A 25,562-nucleotide genomic window follows, 5' to 3' on the forward strand; every position below is an offset into this window, starting at 1 on the left:
AGATTTGCTATCACATTAATATAATGAGATTAAACAATGGTAAGAGGCCATTAAGGCTGGAAGATCAAAGCTTCAAAACTTTGCCTAGGGGGTGCCTAATAAGTTAGCAAAAGGCCTAAATGTTTGAATTCAGCCCCCTTGACATACCTTCTGTGATAACACTTCTACTACCTGGCCATATACTACTTTTTCCAGAGGCTTTCTGCTTCACTCAGTGCACAGCTGATTCTTTTCAACATTAGTATTGCAAGATATTAGTGGGGGAGAGGGGTGCAAAAGGCAAGGTGTGCAGGAGGAAATCATCTGGCATACTGGCAAGGGTTGCTTATTTCAGGTGTAAACGTGACAGAAGTGAGGCCTTGAAATCCAAACATCTCCAGAAACAGTCTTTTGTAACTGTTGTTAATATATAAAAGACTAATGACAAATGCATTTTAGCATAAGTTTCAAGAAAGGTGAATTTTTAAACTGGCAGCCAAGCATTCGTTTTGCTAGATTCAAATTAATGTAATTAACTATTTCTGGAACTCAGCATTCATTCTCTCTCTTGACTATAAACAAACGAATTAATCCAAATCTTGTTCTGGCCTTCATCAATGTCTTTTGGCCTGATTTTAGTAGAGTAAATGAAGGGACCTACACAAAACAAACCTTTTTTGTGCTAAATTCATAGGAAAACGCAACTAGCTAAAAGGAGCATCCAAGTGCAGACAAACTGAGATACCTCAAGTTATTTTACCTCCAGTTATGAAATCCCTACATAATCAGTCTATTTCTTTCATAATTGGGTATGATGAAGTTCCCTGTGTAATGACAGAGAAACATTATCTGCAGTAACCACTTGTTATGGTTATTCCCTTTCTGGAATTTTGTTCAGAGGGGAGGCTGACCCCATTAGCAGCAAAACAAGGCAACCTACTGCATTTGATTTATAGCCCCTCACTTTGCAGATGTGGGAGGGTTGGAGGGAATCACCTGTGGCTTGATTACCCAGCAGTGTAAAGTTGCTAGATTTTGTGAATTAAAGTCTAGTTTTCAAAACAGCCTTTTAAAATTTGTTTTATGGCTGGAATGTAAGTTGAGAAGGCCTGTACACAACTGCACAAGGACTACACAAGTTGCACTGATTACGTGTCCCTGGAGAGCCCAAGAAAACAGGAAAGGGAGCCAGCCAAGAGGCATATTTAAGAGAAGGTTCACAAAACTCCCTGTTACCTTTGGGAGTGCTTCCAAACCCTAAAGCTGAGGAAAAAGAACCTGTAATTGGCAAAATAAATAATCTGCACTGTACAATATGTGATGTCTCAGGATGATTTGTGACATTTAGTAATACCGTGTGTCATGAACAGCACCGAGGGAATAATCCACAGAAATACAGCTGGTTGAAAATTGCTCCCAAGATCATCTCTAAATGAACAATTAAACAAAAATTTTGCCCATTTTATAAGCAGTGTAGCACAAAAAACTGTTTTCTGATCACAAGAGAGGTATTGCAAAACGGAAATAGTCTCAAAAATATTCTTACTGGAAATTCCTTGACAGAGATAATTTAGATATTTTTCATTATTTATTATTTTAATTTTGAAATTGCTATAGCTAGAATAAGTCAATCTTATGATACTGTTCTTTATCAGTAATTAAACTTAGAGTGGTCTTGCTGTCATATATGTGCAAGAAAGGCAAGTTTAGTATTTTACTTCCTCCAAATGGCTATATACAGATAGCACTTACAATTAATTCTTCACAGATGATAACCTGATTATACCCACTTTAAACTTCAACTACATGGAAAGGCATGTTCATTAATCAAGAGACTTCAGGTATATTTACATTTTTTTCTGCTCAGCACTAGTCATCTGTGGGGGACATTACCTATAAACAGTAACAGGGAAAAGGCTTTTATCACACATTGCCCACTGTTTGTAATTTTTTTAAAGAGACCTAGTGGGAAAAAGAATTTTTCTCTGTATTAGAAATTTCCTTTGCTGAAGAGTTACTTTTAAAAATTATTTCTTTGACCATCTCAAGAGCTTGATAATGTCTATCGAAAGTAAAATTAGTATTTATTGACCATAAATCCATAGCTCTACCACATATGCTTTTATTGGTAACACTTGCCAGGAGAAAAATGTTCTCTCTGTTACCTGAACCACGCATAACCTTCTAAGTAACTGTAATTAATGTCATACCATGAAAGGTGATGTAATTAAAAGCATTTATGGTCTATGGTGAAAGGAGAAATGGACTTTTGCAGTGCTATTTTTCTCACTAGAATAAAAGAGGAAGCTGAAATTTGCTTCTAATGAAGATTTTATGTCTTCATAACAGACTGGCGCTACAGCACATTCCAGCCAGATTTGAGGGACTGTTACTGTGTGGGAAGGACAATAACCATAGTGAACTGAGGCACTACCTGCTGATTTCTGGTTCTTTTTGTGTCATCATTTACTTTCTACCACAGGTTACATCCTTGCTGCTATTATGCTCTATTTTTATGATCGTTTATGCAATCTAATAAACATGCCAGCAGTGCAGTTGCAATGAAGTCTGCTAATTCTTGCCTTCAAACCTGTAAATGCATTGTGGATAATGCCCATATACATTCCAGCGTTAGCTCAGACCTAAATCTTCATGAATTTTCATCCTATCTCTCAGCAATGCTACCCCTGCTACAGACCAAACAGCATCTTCTGCATGTCTATACTTCCTGGGGACCGCAGGAGAAAACATGCAGGAGAAAAAATGGCCCAGAGCCTAGGCAGGGAATGTCACGAGTCTGTGTTTGTGCAAAAGAAATGCTTGGTCTATCATGGGAGCTCTTAAGCACTACCTAAATAAAATACAGCGCAGCAAGGGAAAGCTGCAGTGCATGAAATCAGAATAAGATTTATTTGAGAACTGCCATCTGGTTTCCTGTTACATGTTTTCCCATTCTAATCCAGATTACATCTTTATTAACTTAGACATGTATGCATGGATTTCATAGAAGTACAATATCATCATCTGGCCACACCTGGGTAAGGGAAAAAAAAAAAAAAGTATAATCCCCCAAATCCCTCCTTCAGCTGTATTCTCACCAGATCACCATTGCACACATTTTCATTGATTTAAACCTGGATTCACCTTTCCCCAGACCACTTTCTTTCTAGTGTGCTCTAAGGGCCAGCACTGGGATGTCCCCACTGTTACATGGGTGCTTCCTAGGGCACACATCCTAATGCACTGAAGGTGTCCTGTATGCAGAGCCCCCGCCACCCTGGGTCTGCTGATGAAAGACATTTCAAGGGCAGTAGGCATGCAAAGAAGTCAGCCTTTCAAGAAACTATGTTCACTTCCATTGCTGCCAGTGCAGTCAAATGGAGAAATTACTGCTTAATATGATGGTAGAATGGTGACAGACCACTGTCCACATGGTCCACTGTCCTGGCTCAGCCAAGTAATGAACCACTCCATTGCTGGAGATGTTTTTATGTGCATACATGCATATGGCAGAATAACATTTTGCACACAAAAGTAGGATTTTTCAAAGCTTAGTTTAAGCAGCCTCACTACTCTGACTACAGAATTTGCCAGTGTATTTGAAGAAATTAAAATCTCCTCTCCAGGTTATACCCTGCAAAGTCTCTGGCAGACGCTTTCCTGCCATGGTGTGTCCAGGAAAGCAGCACCTCAGGAGGGCTCTGAGGAGTTGAGCTTCATGCCGTCCACTTTGCAAAAAAAATATTTAGACCCCACTTCTGATGACACCCCTGCAATTTTTTGCCTTGTAACCAAAGGTTTTACACTTCCATTCTGAAATAAAATATTTAAATATTTGTTCCTCCTGGACTTACCTGGCAAATTCTGAACTCTTGCAAATAGAGGGGAGGACTCCAGGGCAGTGGAGTATTTTCTCTTAGCATATTGTGTGTCAGGCTCTATGTCAGAAGGCTATTTTGACAATATCTCTATGGTTAATGAAGAAAGACTTACGCCTCATCTTTGCACTTGCTTGGGAGAGACCCAGCCACCACCATAGTGATAAGGAGTTCTCAGGAAAAACAAAAGTAAGTACTCTTTGCTAAAGATTAATTTGGCTTCTGGCAGCTCTTTATCATTGGAGGTGAGAACTAACAAATGGTAATAATAGCCTCTGGAAGCACCATGCCAAAGTCTTCTTCATAGATGCCCTGAGGTGTCCCCACATCTTGGCATAACTTTTTTCCTCTGAAATTTCCCTGCCTCTCTCATTTCAGCCCCGGCTGGAGCCTCCCTTCCAGGCAGCCCCAGGCCCTGCACTGGTGTCCCAGCACTGGTGTCCCAGCACTGGTGTCCCAGCACTGGTGTCCCAGCACTGGTGTCCCAGCAGGGCACTGCTCCCACCCCGCTGCTCCCTGAACTTGCCCGCAGCTGGCACTTGCTGGAGGACAGCAATTCCTTACTTGTCAGGCACAGGCACACTTGGCAAAGCCACGCTCAGCACCTTAAGGGGTGAAGCACCCTGTGTCAGCCCATCACCCTCACCCAGACCTGCTTACAGAGAGGACCTCTCCTCCAGTGGCTCTTGGCCCCTTTCTAAAGGAACTTCACACTGATCCCTGAAGATGGTAGTGGTACCTCCTCCACATTCAGCTTCTCTCTTGGCCACTTTTGAGAAACTTCCCCTTGTTGCATGGGCAAGTGCTGGTCTATGGATGTGTAAGCCAGAACTGTGCAAGTTTATGTATTTGTAAAGTTTTTTACTCCTTCTTAAACCATCAAAGAGTGGTTAAAAGCTTATAACTGAGGTTTAAAGGGACAGGAGAGATCTGCAAAAAAATGCTTATTGTAGTCTTCTATCAGAACTTTATACAGAAGGTTCTTTTAAAAATCCTAATATCTGTAAAATGAATATTTTCCCCCTCAGAGTATATTCTACAAGCATTACCTCGTAATAGTTTCAGCTTTAGTTTATGTTATAGTAGAACAAATACGTGAGCAAAGTAAACATGCTTTACCTGACTCTAGGAAAAGGAAAAAAAGTGGTGTTTTTCTCCCTTGTGATGTTTTTCCTCCAGGGTATATTTTTTTCTCCTAGTACCTAATCAAAAAGGCTGCTTAGTACTTTCGTGTTGAGGTATGGCTCCCCCATCAGAGGACTGTCAGGCAGAAGACAACAAAGATGTTTCCTTTCCCTTCTAACTATATTTTTTTTCAAGGCAAACCATAATTTGGCAGGCTGTCAAAAGGAGGCGTTTGCAATGTCCCACAGTGGCCATGGCTCAGTGGGATGAGCTGTTGTGGCCTCACTCCTGCAACCTAGACAGCGCTGTGAGAGCTGGGAGTCCGCCAGGCTACGTCATCCCACCTTCCAGCTAACACAGAAGTACTGTGTCCAGTCTTGCCTGATACAAGCCCACAACATTTCCAGCACTATAACTTGCTGCAATACTCAGTGGGAGTCTTAATTTAGCTCTCACAAGTGAGGAACACTCATGTGCTCAAACCAGCGATATTCAGGCATGTCTCCAGAAATATAATATTCTTCTTAAGAATTATATTCTCTAATATATGTCTTTTAGATTTGCAAAGTGATAGCAGTATAGCCCAAATGAACAATTAAAATTTGGCAGACTACTTTTCAGTTCCAATTTAGAATAACAAGAACTACATCAGAGTTTTAGTTAACATTTCACTATCTGTAGTCATCAAAGCATGATGTCTAAAAAATTAGCATTTTAGGGGAAGGTCTTTGATAGCCAGCAATAAAATTCTCATACCTAGCCTGAAATCATTCCCATCTGCATTCTTTGTTGGCTTATAATTTATGAAGTCTCATTAATAAAATCAGACAGATAGTAACCACACCTAAATCTTCATCTTAACACAAAACAGACTCCACATAATTAGGGTACTAGCTATTATTTTACCTCTTTGCTCTGCCCCTCCTGCGTTAGTAAGATTTGCAGTTCAAGAGGGATAGAGTCAAAGACTTTTCACAAAAATATTACTTTAATCTCACCTTATGCTTTGTCAGTGCCTTCTGAACAAACTAGGTTCTGAATATCCCTTCATTGGGAGGTGACTGATTAGCAGCTTGATTATTTGGATCATGTCCAGGAAAAAAAAATAAATGGTCACTTCAGCTACAGTCTTACCCACTAAAGGACTTAAAGAGTGTTTTTCGTATGGTATCAAAAGAATTCATAGAGCAAGACTCGTACAGCAGGTATTTTTCCAACATGTGCAGTGCCACTGGACACAGTACTTGAGGAAACATGACTATTTATTGTCAGTATACTGCAGAAGTCAGGGAGCACAAAGGGTAAGGAAAGATTACTGCAGCAGGAGTTGGCTTGGGCTGTTTTCCAACACTGAGACTATGCAGTATAGAACAGCCTTTTATAAATATGACCTTTATAATGTATTGCATTGGCCTACTAATGCCACGAGGAATGTTTTATTTGGGTTTATGCAGTTTTAACAAAGCCTGGTAAGGAAGTATCCAACATTTATTACTTCTGATGGAATATTTTGTTTCAATAAATCAAAATTTCAATAGAAAAATGCCTACAGAAAACGGTATTTCACCAAAAAAAAAAAAAAAAAGAAAAAGAAAAAGAGCAAAGTTCATAGCTTTCAGGTGGAGAATGGACATTTTCTATCTGGAATTACAGATCACCTTACATCTGGGAAGGAAAACATGTTTCCTGCTGGTCCCCACCTCTTCTGTGATCCTGGCTCCCCCAGCACAAACACCCCTCAGTGCACCTGCATGGATTGTGTTGCAGCCGCTGCCTTGCCAAGCAGCCAACTTGGCCATCGCTTGCTGCAGCAGGGAGCCTGCTTCCCATCACCCATGGACATGCAGCAGAAGCTGAGCACTGAACTCACGGGACACCATGCCAGAAGCAGATGACCAGCTATCTTTTGCCCTATTTGTCCTTCAAGCCACAGCAAGGTTTCCTCCCAAGTCCATGGGAGGAGTGTGTGCTGCCTGGCGCACATACAGCTCACCAAAACACAAGGCTGATCCTTCACCAGGGACCATGAGACCACAGCTGCAGGCCAGGGGAAATGGCAGCCCCTTCAGCAGTGCCTGAAAATACTCACTGAAAGAGAGAAGTCTCCCCATCACCAAGAACAAGGAGTTGCCTGTACTCACACATTCACCTCAGCCATTTCAAGACTGGAAAGGCCACCATTTCCTCATAGTTAATGGTCCCTTGTCCCACTCAGTGCTCAGTCAAAGTAACTGACTTAGAAAGAAGCTGAGAAGATGAAGGTAACAGAGTAGCCATTGCCTGGGATGCAACAACAGGTGACCCCCATGATGGGTCTAACAGGGTCTTATTTCCTATCTAATCAGTAATTAGCTGGCCAATGTGATGAGGGTGTGTGGCATTAGTAAATAAGGGTTAAAAATGGGGCAAAAAAACATTTCCTCTTATTGGATTTTGGAGCAGGGATATGAAAAGCAGAATGACTGTCAATGTTTCATTGTGTTAAATTGTGTACACTTGGCATCATGTTTGGAAATAAAATTTTCAAAGCAACTTATAGAAAACATGAAAGCTGACAATCAGTCAGACATATGCAGGAAGATAATAGTATCATCATAGACCATATCATAAAACCTGTCTACTCTTTTGTTGGCAGAAGTAGCCGTATTTCTCTTCTGATTGTAAGAAATAATACTGTGAAAGTAATACTTAAAATAAACTGTAAAAATATTTAAACAAATTTAATTGTTGACAAACTGCTCATGATCAGAAAAAAAAGCAAAATAGTCTCACCATCATCTCATCTAATACTGATTTGGAAGACAGTAGCTGATACTGAAGTTGCCACAGTAGTGTTTTCAGATTTAAATAACTGCAAAGGCCTTCTGCCAGCATTTTGGAGGTTCTCTGCAACATGTTTAGACCCTGAAGTTTTAACAGAAATTTATCACAACATACCTGCATGTCAGGTACCTACAATAGTACATAGAATATGGAAAGAGTGCAAAAGTTGACCAGGAAAACACATCCGAATCTGAGTCTGTGGGATTGCACTTGTCTCAGGCACGTTTTGTCCATGAGTGATACTCTGTAGGAGATGGCAGGGGTTTGTCTCATGCACTTTTTACAAGTTAGATATCTGCCCTGTGCAGTTTCACAGAAATGTGATGAATAGTGGGAACTTACTGCAATGCTATGGACAAGTTTGAACTTTCTTGGCAATAGATGTGCAGGCACTTCTGTGGAAGGAACAATTGCCTTAGCACCTAATCAGACAACATGTTGTTTATGACCAATATAACATTAGTAGGTGATACCACGTGTAGTCTGACAGGGTTGTACCTTGAACTGTGAAATTGGATTGCAACACTAGTAGAAATATTGAACATTGTAGTTTATAATAAACATCCTTGAATTTTTCTTTAAACAGCCCAAGAGGCTTTGAAAGCATTAGCATTGTAGGGTGTTTGACTTGCAGTTCCAGAGTAAGAGGGGAAAACTATAGCTGAGAAACTATTTTGGATGCTTCATTAAAAGTTTAGAGAAAGCAGACTTCCCATTAAATCGAAGTAGTAGGTAAAGATGTGCATTGGCAATGAGAAAGCTCAGAATTGCTTCAGTGCTAAGGAAGTATTAGCTCCTGTAAGGTCCACAGAAACCCGTTTCAAAGAAGAATTCAAGTTTAATAAGAACAACTTTTGAATAGTCACATACAGAATTCCCAAAATTAGTTAGACAGATGATTCATCAACAGCAGACTGTACCATTATAACTCAAATCTTTAAAGCCTGTTGTCAAAACCATCATTATCTCAGCATTTGAGTGTGCCATGCGTGATGCTATCACGCCAGGTAGACATATCATTTAGAAGCTTATTGATCCACTTTTCTGAGTATCTAATATCAGGCTACAGAAGATGCAGTGCAAATAGCACAGTTCACGCATCATAAGGCAGGAACACTTTAATTCCACTGGTCTCAGTACAAAATAACAAATCTGATCAACTTCATAGTCATGACAGACCATTTGGTCCACGTGTTTCTCAGCCTAACACAGAATCACAGAAAAACACATCAAACCCTTTTTGTTCCCAGCTGCGCCCTGACCTGCACTGTCTGTGCTGGTGTGAGCTGCCGGCCCTGGTGAGCAGCTCTATCGCTCTGGCAGCGGCTGCTAATGCAAGTACAGCATGAAGAGCAGCAAGTACAGCGGCTGGCAATGAACTCTGTGAGTAAATCATTGCCTGCTGGTTAAGGCTACTGTAGCCAATAGCTATACCAGGACAATATGTATTATATTAACTGGGTATGTATTAACCAAACTGCAGGTTCTCTTCCAGCCTTTGTAGAAAATCCTTCTGATGAAAAAGAAAACCCTTTTATGTCACCAGCTCACCAAATAGCCATCTCATTCAAAACATCAGCGCTGCTCTCCTAAATTCCTGCATTATTTTCCATGCTTACAAAGCACGTGTTGACTGGCAGCAGCTGAGACGTGCTAAAAGCCACCCAAGAAGCATGAAAAGTGGAATCAGATTGTGTGAGCCTGCAATAATCCACTAATCTTTTTTAACACATTCTTTTATTTAGACAGACTTTGGTTATTAGATTTGACACATTTCACATATTACAAACCCAATCATTACTGTGTAGCTGGCTAATCCTCAGTTTGAGGAAGGATTGGTTTTTGCACTCGTATAGAAAGCTGTCAATGGGAGTGCTAAAGCTCTTTGTTTCTAAGCATATGATATTCTTTAACAACATTATCAAAGACTTGATGTCAATGATAGATACATTTACTTAAAGGGAAAAGTGCATGTACTGTGAGCACAAAACTGCATCGCAGCCAACGATCAAAGTAGAACTGAGTTTGGTTCTCTGTGAAACATTCACTTGTGTGCTCAGAGTTAGATGATAGGTCTGTTCTAATCAGCATTTAAGCATTTCTGTAGAGGTAAAAGTAGAATAATTGAATCATTTAGGTTGGAAAAGGATCTTAGAGACCATCAAGTCTAACTATTAACCTAACACTGGTAAGTTCACCAACAAACCATGTCTCCAAGAGCCACACCTACGTAACTTAATAAAGGCAGGAATAAAACTACAGGAGAAATATTAATTTACATCGATTTTTGTACATTTATACCTAAACAATAAAATGAACAAATATTAAAATCAGAAGGGTGTATTTTCCTGGTAAGCATTCACAGAACAGCCGACTTTTGACGAACTGTGTAGTATTTTCCTTAAAATATCATTCACTAACTTTAAAAAGCAATGCCCACTAGATGTTGCAGAAGAAATCAACATTTTTTACAGGTTTCTAGACTATAAGAAGGTAGGTTATAATGAGGTCACCGAAAGTCAGTTATTCACATTGGCTGTTTGGTGAGCATCTCTTAGCTAGGTCTTTTAAGTATATTTTCCTTTTTAAATTCTCAGAATGAAGTTTCATTATTTCTTTCTAATGTCTGAGTTTTAATCACTGTTGAAGTCACTGAAAGAGTTTCAATTTTTATTAACAGAACTGAAATCATTACCAGGCCACAATGATGCTTTGGCCCAGACTCCATGGTAGAATGTAATTTCTTTTTTGATGTTCCTTTTTCACCTGTGAATGAATGCTGAAATTCCAGGAGATGTCTGTTTCCCATATAAACAGGGATTTGGGAGAGATTTTGAGGGACCCATTCCAATTAAGTTGTTTCAGAAGTATGTTCTACAAGATCAGGCCTTTTTAATCTGCCTATTTAAATATGCACTTAGATATTTAATTCTAAGTTGCATGCATTCATTCTTGCTAACTGCATGCACAGAAGTCACTGATAAATTCAAATTATGCTAGTCCAAAAACGTGCACAGAACTTTACATTTTGTAAAAAGCTGCTAGTGGCCATGGCTGCAGGCCTTATACAAAACTAAAATAAGTCTTAGTAAGCTATTATCTAGATAACAACCTTGAACAACATTTTTATTGCTGCAATGATGTAATCATTTTATAGTCAGATTTGTTTTTCTCTTGTACACCATACATTAAAAATAGTCACTTCAGCTTCTGAAAGAATGCGATCATGAATGCAATCTAATGCCTAGGACATTATAACACTTTTTCTCGGTAAATCAGACCTAGATAAGAATGATTACAAACTCTGAAACTTGCTGTACTGTCCACGTGATGAGATTTCAGTAGAGGGCACTTAAATAGTGGTGCTTTATCCTGAAAGTCATGTGAATTTTCCTGCTAAAATACAATTCTCATGATAACAGTAGGCAAACACGTCTGTGTGGTTGACCAGCCCAAAGTTTATATCACATTTAGACCATATTTTAAAACTTGGTTAAAGACTTCAGCTATATGCAGATCTGGGGTTCTGCTTTGCTCTATAATGATTTCACCCAATGGGGATGTTAATTTGCACGCATTATTCTATTATCTTTCCTCTCTCCAGGCTTTATTAGCTTGAGTGCAATATTGCTAGAATGTAGTTAGACTGCCTTCAGACATCAATTGGTTCATGCATAGCCAGTGCAAAAATCATTGCATTTTTGAGCTCTGCAGGTTGCCTCCATGCATATTTTTTCCATATTGGCCCTTGTATATTTTTACTACAGTCTATGCCTCCTACTGAGGCCTTTACCCCACAAGATTCTCATTGATGCATTTTATATTAATCAGAATTATTAATCAGTAATTTGTCCCACATCAGTACATACTAGCATTTCTACATGGAAAAATGCAATTGGTCTTATTCACTCCAAAAAGGAGATGTATTTTAAGGATAGCAAAACTGAGTCAAGTAGTAGAAATGAAAATCTGACCTAGCATTTGTTCTTTTATTTAAACAAAACTGGTCAGTGTTTTATACTGACTGGAAGGGAGAGGTGAGAGAATGTGGAAGTTGTTTGATGACAAAAGTAGAAAATTCTCTTCATCCAAATACTGCTTGGGTAAGGGCTAGCATAAGTTCCACATGAACTGGCCATCTTCAAAAGTATCTAACTTAATCTCACCCCACTAGTCCCAGGCTTGTCTCTCAGTTAAGGTGCCAACAATATCAAATACTGGTACTTGCTCGCTGGAAGTCAATCCTGGTCTATCTTTTGTATCCCCTGCAAAGTGGGTTCCTGAACCCACTTTCACAGTGTGAAAGATGCCAGCCCCTGGTCAGCCGGTCCAACAGGAGCTGCTGTGCTGAGGTGGCAATGCACCATTGGTGCCTCTGTCAGGAGGAAGATGGTTTCTTACCAGAGTTTTATGACTCTGATACAGAAAGCCTGAAGACCTAGAATCGCTGACTCTAGTTGCAAGAAGGTGTTGTCCATAAGAATGATTAGTTTGTTGTTTTATTGCAATCTGTTAGTGCAATGCAGAGCACCCTACAGGCACAAATTACAGTCCTCGCTGTAGTCATAAACCAATGTAATCAAAATTTCAAAAGATATTGGGCAGGTATCCAGCATTAGATCCACCTTTCTTTAGGAAGAGTCTCTCTACCAACTTGCCCTACCTCAATTCACTGTGAGCTAATCTCTCCCCACCCTGAATAACAGCACTAATTAAGAAAGTTTTCGGCTAATTACATTTCATACTGCTGCTTAGGTTGACCTAATTTGTGCTTGGCAGGCTCTGTAAGGAAAGTTAGTCAGTGAAGAATAAGATACTGTCTTGCAGTAAACAACTCAATGCATGCAATATATGGGCAATCCAAAGTAGACATTTTTATTTCTTCGAAGGTAAAAAAACTGAAGTAGCGTTTCTTTGTTGTTAATTTTATAAGCATTTTCTAGGGCAAAATTAAATGGCGTATTTGTTGAAGCACAAATATTGCCAGAGATGAGTGCCGAAAAACTGGTGAATCATTTCCTGTTTGCTGCATTGTCACTTCACAGCTTTCCCTCAGCTGGGGGAATGATGTTACCCAAAACAACCTACAAAGCACATCTGGGCACCGTGTTTCATTAGGTCTCCTGGATCCATCTTGGCCATGGAGGGCTGTACATGGCGCCGTGCACACCGAGCTGCATGCTGGTGCAGGCACAGCGGCCAGGGCAGGGAGTGGAAGGAGCCGGGCAGGGATCGACACTCCACCCAGCCTTGCCCTTTGCTGCAAACCTGCACAATGGGAGGTGGCACTGATTCGGTGATGCAAATGGCTTAGAATCATAGAATGGTTTGGGTTGGAAGGGATCTTCAAGGGTCATCTAGTCCAAAGCCCCTGCAATAAGCAGGGACATCTTCAACCAGATCAGGTTGCTCAGAGCCCCATCCAGCCTGGCTGGAATGTCTCCAGGGATGGGGCATCTACCACCCCTCTGGGCAACCTAGGCCAGTGTTTTAACACCCTCGTTGTAAAAAAAAAAAATAAAATTCCTTATATCTAGTCTAAATCTCCTCTCTTTTAGTTTAAAACCATTGCCCCTTGTCTTATCCTAACAGACCCTGCTAAAAAGTCTGTTCCCATCTTTCTTAAAGGCCTCTTTTAAGTACTGAAGGGATGCAATAAGGCCTCCCTAGAGCCTTCTCTTCTCCAGGCTGAACAACCCCAACTCTCTCAGCCTTTCCTCATCACTTGATGAACCACACTGTCTCTTTGATGCTGCAGATAATAAATTGTTAAGGGGGAGAGTCAGTGTTAAGCTTCTTTCCTGGCTTACAAGGCATGTGGATTCCCATTGCAGTCCAACACAGGGATCTTCAGCGGCTCTTTACACCCACACAAAGTGCTACTGAAGTCAAGCCAGGAATGATACAATTGCATTAGCAAGGCCTAAGCCTGAACAAGAATCATGATGTGTGGCTGCACTATGTCACATGAAGGAATAAAGGTATCATACTCAAAGGGGCTCACTGCTTGCTTTGCTGAGGCACAGCTTGAAGATCAGTGGCAAATATACAGTCACAGAAACATTGGTCAAAAGAAGCTTGTGAAGGTCATTGACTCCATCCTCTCTCTGGAAGCAGGACTGCCACCAACACTGGTTGATCAGGTCAGCTGTGGCTTTGGTCAAGTCCTGGAATCATCCAAGGACTGACTGAGATTGCACAGTCTCCCCAGGCAACCTCTTCCAGGGGTGCGCTACCCTCTTAGTAAAAACACTTATTGTAATGTCCAACCTGAACCTCCAGTTTGTGGATATACCTGCATTTTATATCATCCACCACCTCTGAGAGGAGTTAGTTTTTCTCACCTGCTTCTGACACATCAAAATCCTCACTAAATTCAATATCTACTCCATCCAGCACTCTACTCCCATCCATACAGACTGCCGTCAGGTTTTTCAGGGAGGATTTGCCCTTGGTTTACTTTTCCGTCCATATGTGATTGGAAGTGATTTCCAAGAGGAGATGCTACATGATGTTTCCAGAGACTGAGGTGAGCCTCACTTGTCTACAGTTCCTCCTCCAAGGTCCTCCTTCTTGCCTTGCTTAAAGATAGATTCAAAATTAGCCTTTTTCTAGTAAGAATCAGAGATCTCACTCCCTCAGTTTCTCCATGGTTTTCAGCTCAGCACTTGTTTAGTAACTTTTCTAAAAGCCTGTCACGGGGACCATGCTTTATACATGCTCTACAGACACACATCAATTCAAAATAATTCCTGATACTATTCAAGATACCAGTTTTCCCTTGTAGAGTATATCACTCAAGTCCTTTATTTCCTTCATTTAGACACAGCTGCCCAGTTGGAACATAAGTAGAGAGCCATTGAAAGGGGGAATAGTTATGCAGAGAGAAAATTAATATAGGCTGATGATAAGGACTGTCTATCTTCTTTTCACTGAATAAAGGTTGAAATTTTCAGCCTTTAAGACAAAGGTTTCAAAACTTGACTATTTGTTCCTGTCACTTTACTATAGGAGGTCTGCACTTTTTCCTCTTCAAGGGGCGGTACTATAGACTGTTTAGTGCTTTTGCAACCAACTTGCTATAACGTAATTTACACTTGATTTTCAGGTACTAACAGTTTTATGGTAGGAACATTTTCTAAATTACAGCAAATGAACTTAGTGGCTATTATGCTTTACTTATGTTAAATTGTCCCTCCCAAAATACAGAGTTTACTTAATATAACTCAATGCTTTGGATATGCAGAATGCATTCATGCATTATATAGTGGAGGGTAAAAATCCAGGAAACACTCCTTATATGACTTCAACTTCTCATTCATCTATCACACAATAATAAGGAAATTAAATAACTGTTGGCATATAGGAATTTACATCACAGAAGGATTTTCTTAATATAACGAGCGTTTCCTTAGTCTCCTAAGTCCCAAATCTGGTTCTTAGATTTTCTACTTGCTGTATGTCTGATGTAAAAGTCAAATGGTTGTTGCCTTCCTGTATTCCTTCCATCTCTTCTGCTATCTGAAATCCCTAACTGAAATTACAACATTAAAAAATGAAATTGCAGAAGCTGACAAGGGCAATCAATCATATTACCTAGGTTATTTTAGTAAATAGACTTCCCTCTGACAAATCAAGCATGAAATTAATTAATGGAATTAAATTAAGTGTACAAGAAAAGTCTGCTCTATGCTTTGTATATGGCCTCTGCTTTTGTCTATTGAACCACTTTGGTAACATTGGGTTCTGCGGAGGTGTGTGCTCTGCCAGTCACCAAAAATTAACTGACAGCTTTCTGCTGTTTATCCTTCAGGGACAGTTTAATCCAGTTTCGTAGTGTTCTCTCTGAGCTCCCAGTGAGCTGTCCCGCTCTGTGCACACTCTTTTTCCAAGTCATAATATCACAAGATGATAGCAGAAGCAAAGCTGCATGTCAAAAGTAACATGAGGAGAGCAAAACGTTTCTGCAATGCTGTAAAAGTCAGTCACCCATGCAGCATGTGTTGCGTACACATGTGCAGATGAGGTATGTTGAATTTGGGGAAACTGAAATGTTATCCTGGTTTACCCCTGTTCAACATCTCCACCACATATGTAACAAGCAGCTTGCTCTCTGACCTAATAGTTACAGCTCACTAGAAGTTAAACCAGTAATTGTACGGGGCTGGGGCGGCGGGGGAAGAGAGAAGCCAGGGACACCGAACAGTGAAGAGGAATTTCTGACAGTCCATACTGGGTGTGTGAGAGGGAAAGAGACTGGGAACAAGACAGAGCCTCTCAAAGTCAGAACATACTAGGCCAGTTTTTCAAAGAGGCACAGCTCATCAGCTGCACCCCTGCATCAACCCTGCTCTTCCTTGTACTTCTGTCAGCTGTAATATAAGGAGAAATGAAACATTTCACTATCTCCAACCACTGTGTTCAGACAGCTCTAGTCAGGTTTCTACCATGATGGCTTCCTACAGGGTTCACCATTTTTCTTTTTCTTTTCCCTAAAGGAACAATGCCCTATTGTTATTCTGCCCCTGAACACTTTCCAAGATGATGTCAGGTGAGCGCACAGCGTTACCCATGCCAGGAGTCCTCCTTCCCTGCACTATGTAGGGTTCATTGTCAAGTCACCGGCAATTACTTTATCTGATACTTGTCAATATGCAGTCAGGCAGGAATTCTTTACCTCCAAAACTGCCTAATCAGCATGATACTCTACTGACTTTGCCCTCGTTTCAGCCTGGCTGGAAGGAATGTACGGGGTGGAAAGGAAACGACAAGCTTGGTTTCAAGCTGTTGCTCTGAGAGCTGAGCTGGGAAGCTCTCCAGAAGGATATCTTGTACAGCTGGAGCTCTGGACTCATTCGGAGCAGCTCTGAGATCCCACCACTGAGGAAGGCAGGTAGCCAGAGAAGAGGTACTTAAGAGCTTTTGTATTTCCTTAGCAGCAGTGGAAGGAGTAAAGGCCCCTGTGAAACGCAGCGAGCAGTAGGCAGGGTACAGCTAGCAGCTTGCAGGACATGCTCCACAGCCCATGTTAAGCAGCCACTCTGACAGCACTGTGACGAGTCCATCACTTGTGTCAGCAGACAGCCCCAGGCAACAGCAGAAAGTCCAAAGTCCAGAATTTACATCCCTCCAAAATGCAGATATCCATTGTATATGGATAAAAATTCTACGTCATCCCTCCATCTGTGCAAACTAATGGGAAAAACTTGGTGCTTTGCCTTTTTATTCTCATTTGTGCATTAATTTTCCATCACCTAAAACAAAGTCAGCTCATTTGTGTTAATTACAACTTAGACAAAATAAACAGCACGTGAATTAGCCAGGCATCCAATGCTGACCTGACATGTCCGTAACAGTGGCATGAAGTCATTGCATCTATCTGCAGAGTGGTATATTACTCAATTTAAGGGCAGTAGGGCAGGAAAGGAGGCCACATAAAATCTGACTCATTGACCCATAAAGCAGCTTATGTTTGGGAAGATACTCATTTACTGATATTTGGCCGCAGTCAGTAGGAGAAACAACAAGTGATTGCAAGACTGCTGTAGTCTCAGGAAAGGTTAAGGTTTGATGTTGATACTTCGCCACACAGGAACAAGCAAATTTGTTTTCAACAGCTTTTATTCCAGGTGATTAGATGAGGTGAGACAGGTTTGTAACTAGTAAACCATTTATCTCTCTTTTCAAAAACAGTATACAACGTCTATGAAACATAACAGATCAGACACACCCTATAGGAGATACACCCTTCCTACCCTTGTAAACCAGCAAAATCTACATTTTCATCTCAGACCAATAGCATGAAGCACACTGGATGCTCAGAGCCAGCGTCTCACCACATGTAAACCAAAGTAGCTCTTCTCAAAGCAGGGGAGTAGTGCCAGCTGTGCTGTTTTAGATCAGATCTACAAACCTCCATACATGTGTCATTCTGCCTGTAGGAGAAATCTGAAGTTATCTGCTTATAGGAGCAGGCCTTGAAAACGTGTAAAAAAAATATTGTGCAAAAAATTTGTCAGGATTCATGAATCCAAGGGTCTTTACACCGGGAGCAACTTTTAGTCAGTTCTCTTGAGTAACACAGGCCAGAAAATGTCATCAGCACTTCCTCAGTTAAGTACAATGCATTGTACTTGAACATGGGCTTTTTTATCTAGATTTCAGATATCTACAGTAACGTCTGCATACTATTTTATGTATTACAGTGGCTTACCAGCCTGTATAAATAAAAGAACCATGAAATGTAGACTATACTGTCTGTAAAACAGCATCCCATAAAAAAAAAATATTGTTTTGTAGGCACTCTAAACCTTTAAAAACATGAAATAATACTATTTTATTGAAACTAAATTTGTTTTAGCACATTGACCTGCCCTTCCAATTAAATATAGCCAAGAGACACATGGTCCAAAAGAGTTGTCCTTCTTATTTGTTAATAATTAGAGGTTTCCCAGAACAGTGGCACAGTTTATCAGAGACTCCCCAGTTTTGTGCTCCTTCAGTACAGATACGGAGGAAGGGAGAAGTTAAGCTGGTATTACTTCTCCATGAGTAAAATACCCTTTCTCAGAGGAGACTGATACTGTGTCTCCCAGAAGGCACATGCCCTGTGGGATAGCACATTAGGGAAGAGTTCAGTCCCACCTCTGCACCTAGTTCAATGCTGGAGCTGCATCCACTGGCCCATAACAGTTCCTCAGAAGACGTGCTATAAACCCCCAGGTTTTGCTGATCTAACATGACAATGCAACATGCATTGACTAAGGATCTTGATGGCATTGTGCTTAATGTCTAAAAACTTTGAGCAGAGACAAGCATACGTGACTACACATCCTAATGCACAGACATCGCTTAAATAGTAACCCCCCAACACAAGCAAAGTGAAATAAGGCTATTATACTACACAGTTTAACTGTTATACTTTCTGATCTGTCTTTAGCTTGTTTTCTGCTATCATTCATCTTTTAACAACTCAGGTAACCAGCACAAGGAAGCAAGATAGTATTGTGACAGTTTGGTAAATGCATATAGCTTGATATTAGGAATACTGTGCATAAATCTTTTTCAGAGTCTGGCTTTGATTTCTTCACTGCCCCTTGTTTACTGCAGACTGTTATCACAAGAAAACGTGTCTGCCTCTTCCTCCAGGTTCAGTCATGTATCTGACATTTGGAAAGTTCTATGATGACAGGAGGAAGTGAAGGAAATTGGATTATTTTTGTTTCCACTACTCTGATGTATCTGGTAATCAGGATTTTTATCAGCTCCACTTGCCAAAACATAACTGTGTACTTAAAGTTTGAAAGTATATATTACGTAACAAAGGACCATATGTATTGTGATACACGACACACGCCATATATCATTTACCTGGCAGACCATGAGGACTAGAATACTAATCCTGATGCATCTTGCGTGAGGTTGGTGCCTCTGCATGGGCACGAAGCCTCAGTTCTCCCAGCGGAGCAGTGCACAGGGAAGCTCCTGCCCTCGGAGGCAGGACCCAGGCAGTGCAGACGTTCCTGCCCACACCTCCCTGCTGGGGCTGTGCCCTTGCCAGGCAGCGGTGAGACACAGCACAGCTCAACCAGCCACTTCTTGAAAATCTCAGAGATTTATACTCACAAAGGATGCAAAAGCAAGTTTCTAGTCATTAAGAGACATAATGCTGGTAGCTTTACATGGTGAATCGAACTTTCTTTGAAACAGTAGTGACTGCTGTAAAGTAATGATTGATAGAGATGTGTTGCCTTTTTTACAGCCAGGAGACTGATAACAGCCTTTAGAACAGTTCTCAAGAAGTGAACTTCAGTCAGCAACTAAAACCTTCAATAAAGGTCTTATAAAATAAATTATTTTATAAGTTTTATGATCGTGTGATACAAATACCTGAAGCCAGTGGCAGCTTTAGATTTAGAAAGCACTGCATAAATATTATGACCTTTCTTTGTGGTGGGTATATCAGACAGCCACCTTCATGAGGACTACGATGACAAAGCATGAAGACAGCTTTGCTTCTCACAGAAAAATCTTAGAAGCAGGCAGTTCTTAACAGCGTGATTGTCAGATAAAGATATTTTGAATATTTTCATAACCCATGCATGAGAAAGGGAACACACAGTAAGAACGTCATGCCAGGGCTGCTCAACACTTCCTTTTGGGACCAGCCCAATCCCAGTACACTCCCCACCTCCCACCGCGGTGGGCAGGAGAAGCGGCACTGGGTTGGGGCTTGGCGAGCTGGAAAAGGATATAAGGCACATCATCACCCACACAAGCAGCTCTGCGAAAAAGCTAGAATAAAAGCTAGAATATGACCAGAGATACGTAGGGTAAATGATGAGAACACCATTAGGCCTGGTTAGAGCATATGATCCTTAATTACTATTTCCAGAATACTTTGATGTCCTAAGGGAGAGCATATATGAAGTTCAAAATGACTAGTTAATAAATGAGATTTTCAAAAGCAAGGAGAGCTCATTTACCAAAAATAGTGAAGGAGTTCCAGAGACCACTAAGTTCCACAGGTAACTTTGAAATTCTCCCTCAAGATAATAAACGTATGTCTCACTATTTGTTAAAAAGCCTTTCTTCTCCAGTGGTACAGTATTACTTGCACACATTTTGTAGTCATGTTTTTGTTCCCCGATTAACTGAAAGCATAGCCTCGGTGCATCTCTATGTATGTTGTGCAATAGCAGATTCAGAATTTGCATTTTTTAGATTACCAGACAATTAAGAAAAAAAAGGGAAAGAAAAAAAAAAAAAAAAAGAGATTGCACAGATATGCACCACCCTTCATTAGAGGCAGTGATATTCTCTTCCACCCAGTCCTGCCCAACCAAGACAATATTGCACATACGCCTCCAGACAATGAGCCTACCACACCTTTTGCCTCTAATTAAAATTATTAAGTCAAGAAGGAAAGAAATGCATTTCAGTCTGTGCTTGTTAGCCAAATGTCTTGATAAAACTGAACATGTTCTGTTGCTGCCCACCATCTGTTCTTATAAATACTTCTTAAAAACAGTGAACAGGAAAACAGATTTGTCATCACTGACTTTCACCATTTTATACCAACTCTGCCCTCAGGTTTTTCTTTATGCAGACTAATAAACACCCATAGAATAGGATTAGATTTTCTCCCATTAAAACAATTTTGCACTTGACACATTTCAGTAGAAAAGTTTCAAACCTAACGCATGTAGAGAGGTGACTATGTAAAGCAATGAGGATGTCTTCATTGAGGACAGTATTTTAATAGGCCAACCTTGCTTTTCCTCTCTCACCCCCTTCCTTACATATTCTTAGTCCTTTCATTCTTAAATAAATCACCACATCTTTGAGGAAGAGGTAACTTTTCATAGCACTGCAGCCTCTGAGGCATCAAAACAGCATGTATCTTCTCAGCTTCCCTTTGCTGCTGGGAATTCGAACACTTGCAAGAAAAGATGCCTTTCCCACTAGTTGATTAAAAAAAAATTAATCCAGACTTAATTACAGCACCCAGTGCTGTCATGATTCCCAGTATATTGCGCCTGATACAGTGAAGAAATCCCAGCTGATGCAATACACCAGCCCAGCCGTCAATAAATATGGGTTGACAAGAATGTCAGTGCTGTTTCTCATGCAGACTCCCCATTGAATTTTAGGTCCAGTCATCACCCTCAGGCTTACAGTGGGCTATTTTAACTAATTTGCTATCAGCACCTTCCTCAGGAGCTTCACCTCAGACACAGCCGTTATTGTCAATTGTGTTTGTAAGACAAAGGAAAATGGACTTTTCCTGAGGCCGGTGCTCATCTCAAGAGTAATTGTTCTTCATTGCTTGAAAAACAGGTATATATCTTACTGCTCACAGGACAAATGCAAGCTCTCTTTGCATAGATAGCAATAATTAATTCTTACTTTTTCTAACTACTCTTCTTTCTTCTCAAAGAAACTCCTCCCAGCCAAGACTCAGTTCCAAATAGACAAGTGGGAATTGGCCCATGTATTTATAAAATTCGACTTCACAAGAGAGGTGAATAAATGGTACCAGATATCAACATTATCTTATCACATGAAGGTCAGAAGTGGCTCACACAGTTGCAGGTAGTAAACTCCTTCAGGTTTGACTTCAGGGAGTCCAGAGGTCACTCTTTGGCAGTTTTTGGTGAGATAAAGACTGAGTGTGAAGTTTTTCAGAACAGCAGGACTGTTTAAGAAAAAGCTGCTCAGCTGATATTAAATCAGTTGCGGGAGTGTTGGTACTAATCCTGCCAAAGTCCCATGGCATTCCAGGTCTCATGAGGCCAGGGCTGCTTGGTAAGAAGCAGTTGCACCTCTTCCTCAGGCCAGTGCAAAGCTCTCCTTGCTGCCAAAAGGGACAAGAACAACCAGAATAGGATGTAAAAAATCTCTAATAACAACTAGAAGAAGTGTGTCATTTCTCTGAACTGCACAAGTCCAAGGAGGTCAAATGAAACAGCATAATATCTTGAAATGATAACAAGCATATTTAAAGGGGTCCAGTGCAGAGCATGCACAAAAACGTGCCTATTCCAGTCTTCTGCAAATTAAACGCGATCATTCGCAAATTCTGCCTAGAAATTCCTCAGGAGTAGGATTTTTTTTCTGCAGTTTCTGGTACCATCCATTTCAGGTTAGACTGGAAGCATTGTGAAAGAGGCTCCTGACTCACCAACATACCACGGTCTCTCAGGCTCTTGACTCCCTCATAGACAAACCCAGAAACTTCTCAGGTTATACAGATACATGAGAAACTGAGGATGTTATCTTGTAAGGAGGACATTAGACTAGCTTCAAAAGTCAGAAACTAACTTTGCATCATTGCCAAAGCTATTTCTATGCCAGCCAAGGTGAGAACAAAGAAGAAAGGTGAGGAAGAAAATAGGCACTTCATTGCAACTGGGATTTTTTTTCTCTTTTTTCTCCACACATTGAGGTTTTGGAGTTTTTTCCCATCCCTTCCTTGTTTTCATTTGCATGCAAATTACACAGTAAAGTGAACATTTTAAGCTAGCCAAAGCTTTCTGAAGGCAATGGGACAGAATTATATCAACTTCAGATATGCACTGGGTTAATATGACCTCTTTGGAAATGCAAGTGCATGAGATGTTTCAAATACAACTTCATATGCTGCAGTAACTTCACACTACACCTTGTTATTGCAGCATATGCATATCTCAGATGTTGTTTAGAGTTCACAGTTTCCCCCCATATAAATCTCAATAAGTAAACACAGAACTTTGTTTCAAAATTCTGGAAAGAAAAAATAAAATAACAAAAACCAAACCACTTTTCAGGTTCTCAGATCTCTGAAGTTCTGGACTTCTCCCAGATTTGCGTCCTAGAACCACAAAGCAAGAAGCTGAACGTGCAGAAATAAAAACACATAAAAAGAGACCGACATCTGTTTTCACTTTACCTGCCTGAAACAGGTAGTACTTTCTAACATTGTTTTCTGATTCAGAGAGGAATTAATAACTTTTTTAAACATAGGCAGACACAAGCCCCTGTATAAATATACACATGTGTATGTAGATATGTATATGTATGTGTATATATACATCACTACATAGGAATTAGAATCAAATAAAATATAAACAATACCTTTTGGGGCCAAAAAACTGCCCATCATTGTCAATGGCATCCAGGAAATATCTTAGAGATATACCAGTGCCTTCCAGCACCACTATATAAGGTTCTAGAAGAACTTTAAGATACTTGAATAGGCATGGGCAGAACAAGAATGATTCTAATCTATGTGTACTATTAGGACCATAAATTGTCAGTTGGGTTCACAGAAATTTTTCTATTTCAGATTTTCTAAATGTTGTGAGGCCTCAACATCCATCAGACTACGACAGATGGAAAGCAAGTGTTAAAGGAAGTTTTTGATTGATTTGTTTTTATTATTATTTATTTTTCAGGTTTACAAAATTTACAGAAGAATGAATGAAAAATATGCATTTGCTTGTTGCAACAAGGAAGAAAAAGCTTAACCTGCCTAAATTACCTTTTCCTGCTTACTGGAAAAGAAGAAAAAAAAAAACATTTTAAATCAGCATTTTGAATTCGTAAACTTTTCACAAGTTGAAAAAGAAGTTAAATACCACACATGGTTCCATGGTTCCGTTTTGGGGCTTAAAAACAATTTAAAAACCACTTTTCCTCCATTTCCATCTGGAGGTGTGGTTCTAGCTTCCACACGAGCAGTCATGTAACTATTTCTTGAACTTCAGCACAGATTTTAAAAACCTTTCATCCTTATTGCCTCTGAACATCCAGCTTTTTTTGGTGGGTTTGTTTTTTGTTTTTTGTTTTTTTAATTAGCAACATTAACCAAATGTGACTCACTAGTGATGATGGCTTAGCTTGGGACAATGTTGGTGGTTTCCACTTCCAGCTTGCTGTCCTGGCTTTTCTTGGCAGTTCTACCTCTTGCTCCAGGGATAGCTCAGCAGCACATGGAGCTCCTTCACCACTCAAGTTTGGAGGAAACCAGGATCCATTTCAATTTCCCTTAATACACCTGCCTCTAATTTATGGCAGCTCAGCAGCTGCTCCTGAGCAGCCACAGCAGCTCTGCAGTGGAGGCAGGAGCCTCTGTGAGAAGAGAAGGGCTGATGTCCTGGCTGAAATCAAGGGCACAGGCTGGGTACATCGGCACATGCCACATGTCACATTAAGGAAATCTGAGGAGTAATGCACTCAATGAAAACAAAATAGAGCTTGGCAACAATTGAAATATTTATGGGGTGAGGGAGGGGAGGAGATAATGTGCTACAGAGTGATCAAGAGCAGTCAGATCGTCATTCGGATCTGGGGGAAAAAATGCTTAGGAGGGTGCCCTAGGGAGATTTAAAAAAAATGATAATATATTCAGAATTTGCTACTGTTCAGGTAAAAAAAAGCAGACATTACTGCTTTAACAGGTACCCAAGCCCTTTGGCTCATGGCATACGATATTTGAAATGGCAGGGGTCAGTACACAGGAGAAAACATTTGGGGATGTTTCAGCACAACTTTCAACACAAATGACTGGAAAGCGATCATCTGTCTTAAAGATCGTGCCCACAGCAGTTCTTGTCCTGTAGCAAAGTATGAGACAAAGCTATGGTACTCTGGCTTTGTGACTTAAAAAATGAAGTGGAAGAAATGAGATTGTTCAGCTGGTCTTCCGAATTTTAAGAATTAAATCCTATATTTACATGTAGGCCCAAGAGAATGAAACAAATGCAAAAGAAGGGAGCATTCTTTGGAAATGTGGCTGATTATTTTTCTAACCCGGTGTGTCATGAGCAGCCTAGATGCTACCCATAGAAAGAATGTGGCCTTACAACACGTCATTGTACATCCAGTTCCTTTTTTAAGAGTCTTTGTTTTCTCAAACTGATATTTGAATTGTTTTCACCACCTGACATACCTCCTGAGAAAACAACTGTGTGTTGGTACAGGAAGCTGCACAGGTGACAGTTTAATTTAGAAAAGAATAGGAGAAGAACCCATGCAAATACCAAATTAAAAGTTCATTTTCTGAAACAATGCAGGCATAGGTTTGTTCTTATTGCCGAAAAGCTATTTGCCTATCCTATATTTTATTCTCATTTTCCCGAGATAGTTTTCCTAGGAGGTTCTCCAGGTCAGCAAGCGAGTGTGTTCAGCCAGTCTTGTGGAGCTCCTAAGACTATTTGGCAACAAGCTTCTGGTTCATCAGCACGAGTTTAAGTGGTCGGGAGGGATGACAACGAC

At 40.4% G+C, this 25,562-nt stretch overlaps 1 long non-coding RNA gene across 1 annotated transcript; it reads left to right on the plus strand.

The window, feature by feature from the left end:
• The first annotated feature begins 21,696 nt into the window (after positions 1 to 21,696).
• Positions 21,697 to 25,237, plus strand: LOC135579343 (uncharacterized). The gene is made up of 3 exons (XR_010472190.1): positions 21,697 to 21,828; positions 23,114 to 23,248; positions 23,741 to 25,237. It is a non-coding gene; the product is annotated as an uncharacterized LOC135579343 (long non-coding RNA).
• The last annotated feature ends 325 nt before the right edge of the window (positions 25,238 to 25,562 follow it).

The sequence above is a fragment of the Columba livia genome, chromosome 4 (assembly GCF_036013475.1).
Source record: "Columba livia isolate bColLiv1 breed racing homer chromosome 4, bColLiv1.pat.W.v2, whole genome shotgun sequence".
NCBI classification, from domain to species: Eukaryota; Metazoa; Chordata; class Aves; order Columbiformes; family Columbidae; genus Columba; species Columba livia.